Here is a 5,235-nt window from a genome sequence, read left to right as displayed (position 1 = left end):
CTTGAGTTTTTCATCTTGACCATTCTGATGGGTGTAAGGTGAAATCTCAGGGTCGTTTTGATTTGCATTTCCCTGATGGCTAATGAGGTTGAGCATTTCTTTAAGTGTTTCTCTGCCATTCGATATTCCTCTACAGAAAATTCTCTGTTTAGCTCTGTTTCCCATTTTTTTAAGTGGATTACTTGGTTTGCTGCTTTTCAGCTTCTTTAGTTCTTTGTATATACTGGATATTAGTCCTCTGTCAGATAAAGGGTTAGTGAAGATTCTTTCCCAATCTGTAGGCAGTTGTTTTGTTTTGGTGAGGGTGTCCTTTGCTTTACAGAAGCTTTTCAGTTTCATGAGGTCCCATTTATTGATTGTTGCTCTTAGAGCCTGTGCTGTTGGTGTTCTGTTCAGGAAGTTGTCTCCTGTACAGAGTTCTAGGGTCTTCCCCACTATTTCTTCTAACCGATTTAATGCATTGGGTTTTATGTTGAGGTCTTTGATTCACTTGGACTTTAGTTTTGTGCAGGGTGATAAGTATGGATCTATATTTATTTTTCTACATGTAGACATCCAGTTAGACCAGCGCCATTTGTTGAAGATGCTATCTTTTTTTCATTGTATTGTTTTGGCATCTTTGTCAAAGATCAGGTGTCCATAAGTGTATGGGTTTATTTCTTGGTCTTCTGTTCAGTTCCATTGATCCACCATTCTGTTTCTATGCCAGTACGAAGCCATTTTTTATAACTGTTGCTCTATAGTACAGCTTAAGATCCGGGATGGAGATATCTCCAGAAGATCTGTTATTGTAGAGGATTGCTTTTGCAATTCTGGGTTTCTTGTTATTCCATATCAAGTTGAGAATTTTTCTTACAAGATCTGTGAAGAATTGTGGTGGTAATTTGGTGGGAATTGCATTGAATCTGCAGATTGCTTTTGGTAAGATGGCCATTTTTACTATGTTAATCCTGCCAATTGGGAAAGTTAGCCATTGGTGTGTGGATTTATGTCTGGGTCTTTAATTTGATTCCATTAATCCAAGGGTCTATTTTTATGTCAACACCATGCTTTGTAGTACAACTTGAAAGCAGGAAAATTAGGCATAGTGAAACCTCCAGCAGTACTTTTAATGTTTTAATGATTTTTTTATTTATTACTATTTTAGCTATCTTTTATTTTATGAAGAATTATACTTGAATTTTGATGAGGATCACATGGTATCTATAGATTTTTGTTAATTTTTGTTAATCCTAGTGATTAGTGAGTATGGGAAATCTTTCCATCTTCTGATATCTTTTTCAATTTATTTCTTCAAAAGTTTTTTTTAAGCATACTAGTTTTTATCATACAAAAGTTATTATACTAGTCTTTTTATTTAATTGGAGAGTTTACTCCAAGTTATTTTATATTACTTGAGAATGTTGTTTCCCTAATTTCGTTCTCAGTTCAACTGTCACCTATATATAGGATTGTTGTAAGTTAATTTTGAAACCAGCTTCACTACTGAAAGTATTTATCAGTTGTAGGAGTTCTCTGGTAGAATATTTTTTATGTCACTTATGTATACTATCGTATCATATAATACTGACAAATAATGCTATTTTGACTTCTTCCTTTCCAATTTGTTTCTCTGATCTCTGTTATTTGTTTTTTTCTAGATAACATTTCAAGTGCTATACTGAATAGGTTTTGAGAGAGGGACAATCCTATCTTGTTCCTGAGTTTTGCACAATTATTTTGAATTTCTCTCTATTTAGGTGATATTGTCTATGGGCTTTTTGTAAACTGTATTAATTGTATTTAGGTATATCCCTCGTACCCCTATGTTCTCGAGGACTTTTATTATGAAGGTGTGTTGGATTTTGTCAACGGCCTTTTTCTGCATCTAATAAGATGATCATGTGTGGGGGGTGACAGTTTATATGGTAGATTGCCTTTATTGATTTTTGTATATTAAACCATCCCTGTATCTCTTGGATAAAGTCCACTTGATCACGGTGGGTGATGTTTGTGATATATTCTTGGAGTCAGTTTACAAGTATTTTATTGAATAATTTTACATGTATGCCCATAAGAAAATTGGTCTGCAACTCTCTTCCTTTGTTGAGTCCCTGTGTAGTTTGGATATCAGGGTCACTGTGGTCTCATAAAATGAATGAGTAATGTTACTATTTTATGGAATAATTTGAGGAGTAGTGGTATTAATTGTTCTTTGAAAGTCTGGAAGAATTCTGTGCTACAACCATCTGGCCCTTGACTTTTGGGATGGGAAACTTTTGCTGATTACTTCTATTGCAATAAGAGTTATAGCTCTGTTTAAATTGCTTATCTGATCTTAGTTTAATTTTTGTAAATGGTACCTATTGAGAAAAAATATCCATTTATTTTTGATATTCCACTTTGCTGTAGTGCATGTTTTAAAAGTATGTTCTCATGATTGTTTAGATTTCTCAGTGTCTGTTGTTATCTCTACCTTTTTACTTCTGACTTTGTTATCTTGCGTATTCTCTCTCCTTTTTTGGGTTAATTTGGACAAGGATTTGTCTATCTAACTGATTTCTCAAAGAATCAGCTCTTTGTTCCATTGGATTTTTGCATTGTTCAATTTTTTTTAGATTTCAATCCTCAGTTAAATTATTTCTTGCTGTCTACTTTTCCTGGGTATGACTCTTTTTGTTGTTTATTCTGTTAAGTTGCTAAAATGAGATCTCTCTGGGTTCTTTGTTTGTTTTACTTGTAGAAAATAGATTCTTCTTTCTGCTTCTAGAGGCATTTCTTCTGTGTCATATGTGCATCAATAGGTGGCAGAGAGGACAGAGTTTCTCACTAGATTCACTGTTCTCACTAAATGATTTGTAGGTTAAGACTGCCCTGGGGGTGAGGGCCAGCCTGAGACAACCAACAGCACCAATCTGATTCCAGGGAGCCCAGATAGGGAGCTAGTCAGAGAGGACAACCATTCCATGAACAGGTTCCCAGAATAGATAACAAGCCAGAGATTCCACACCCTTGCATGGGGCCAAGTAGGTGGGCCCAGAAAAGGAGCAAATCCAAGACGACCAGGCTGTCAAGTGTCGTGGACCCTATACAAGGGCCTAACCTGAAACGACCACCTGTTTACATCACGCAAGCCTGGGGAGGGCAGACCATGTACGATATGATCCCTGTCCAATACCATGATGCATAGGTAGGACAGAGCACTCTTGAGAACACTACAGACAATCAGAGACACTTCCTCCTCTTCCCCATCCTCACAGTTGGTGCCCCTACGAGGAGCAAGTAAATGGTGGCAAAATGGAAGAGAAAGAAAAACAGAAGAATGTGGGGAAAATGAAGAGAGGTAGAACTGGACACTCATGGAAGTGAGAAACAGCCTGGTTGAATAACCAGTGATGCCTTATAGGATCATTGTGAGATCCTGGTCTGTGTGCCAGTAAGAGTTATGTCTGGGTTTGTGGCCCTGCAGCAGTAGAGGTCTATTATCACTGAAGGCCAGGTGGACATCCTTGTTTTAGGCTGCTGTCTCCCTCGCATCTTAGGAGAGGTGGCTGTGGGGGTGTGAGAGCAGAAGTGGTGACTGCACCTTTACCCAGACAGTTGCAATACTCAGGAAAGCAGGCCATCCAAGTCTTCCAGGAAGCATAGTAGAGCTGACCATGATTGCAGGAGTTGTGGGTGAGCAGGACATAAGGCTATGAATGTGGGAGAGCTGGTCCTGCCACTCATCTCCTGTGCAGTGGCACAGACAAGGGAGAGATACCCTCTTCCTCCCTCACTCTTGACACCTGTGGCAGGTAGGAGACTTGGCCCTGGGCTCATGAGGGCAGGAGTGCTGTTCCTGCCCCCCACCAGCTGCACCACTCATGTGAGTGGGCCCTGCATCTGGGCAGAACAGAAGAGCTGACCCCAGTGTCAGGAGTGTGATTGAGGGAGAGGTGGCCCCACCACTTATCTGCCATGTGGTGACATCATAGAGGAAGAAATATCCCTTTCTTATCCCTTGCCACCTACTGCAGGCAAGAAAGCTGACTCCAAGTTCATCAAAGTAAAAGAAATATCCCTGTCGCTCACCTCATGCAGAACTCAGAAATGCAGGGCCTGCACCTTTCTTGGGTAGCAGAGTAGAGTTGGTTCTGAATGTACGAGTTGCAGGTAAGCTGGGCCCTAGGGCATGGCCATAAGATAACTGGTTCTACCCCTTACTGGTAACAGCATTGGATGGACCAGCCAGGGCAGGGCAAGGAGAGTTAGCACATATAGTACAGGTGCAGGACAGCTGGTGGCCAGTTCAGATATCTCTGAGGTCCCCAATCCAGGGCTTTGAGTTGGCCCAACACAACATCTATCCATACATTGATAAACTGCTGAAGTGCATGAAGGCACTGGTCCTACAAATTCAAGACTACAGGATCTCCATGACACAGGATAACAACAGGATATCTAAGAGGAATTCCGGAGAGATTCTAGTATTGATAGAGTAGTAGAAATCAGAGGCCTTGTACCAGACCAATGACACATTGCGTGCACATTTGTAAGCAAAGAAATATGGACAAAAGAGTATACTGTTGGACACACCGTGACATGCTACAGTTTACACAATGAGATTTTTTTTTCTATATGTGGGGAGGTTGTAAGGGTGGAAGGCAGGTATGAGGGGAGGAAAAGATGAATATGATTGTGGTGTATGATGTGAAATTTACAAAGAACCAATAAAATGTCTTGACACTATTAAGGCTATGCTTGCAGATGGGAACCAAGCATGGCTGTCCTCTTAGAGGCTGAACCCATCAATGGATCAACACAGATACTGAGACTCACAGCCAAACACTGGGCAGACAGCATGGAGCTTTGTGGAAAAGTAAGGGGAAGGATTGTAGGACCCAGAGAGGACAGGAACCCCACAAAAACACCAACAGAGCCAACTAACCTGGGTCCGGGAGGGCAGGAAGAGGGTTAGGGGCACAGAAGACTGAAGCACCAACCAAGGTACTTCATGCATGGTCTGGAACTAGGACCCATACACAAATGAACCCGATGGGCAGCTTTGTCTTCCTGTGGGTTAAGGGGAGCAGATGCTGTCTCTGACATGGACTCTGTTGCCTGGTTTTTGATCACTTCTCCCTGGCTGGGCTGCCTTGCCAGGCCACTGTGAAAGAGGATGTGCTCAGTCATGATGTGTCTTGATGTGCTGGGGTGGGTTAGTAGGGCGACTCCACTTTTCTGAGGGCTAGGAGACGGGGAATAGAAAGAAGC

General features: G+C 41.2%; 1 pseudogene; it reads left to right on the top strand.

The window, feature by feature from the left end:
* The first annotated feature begins 2,738 nt into the window (after positions 1-2,738).
* On the top strand, positions 2,739-2,850 carry LOC129679086 (small nucleolar RNA SNORA17; annotated as a pseudogene).
* Positions 2,851-5,235: the final 2,385 nt, after the last annotated feature.

Source organism: Psammomys obesus, unplaced genomic scaffold (genome assembly GCF_907164565.1).
Source record: "Psammomys obesus unplaced genomic scaffold, mPsaObe1.curated_primary_1811, whole genome shotgun sequence".
In the NCBI taxonomy this organism is placed as follows: Eukaryota; Metazoa; Chordata; class Mammalia; order Rodentia; family Muridae; genus Psammomys; species Psammomys obesus.
The sequence above is the reverse complement of the archived record's forward strand: the minus strand, read 5'-3'. Positions and strand labels throughout refer to the sequence as shown.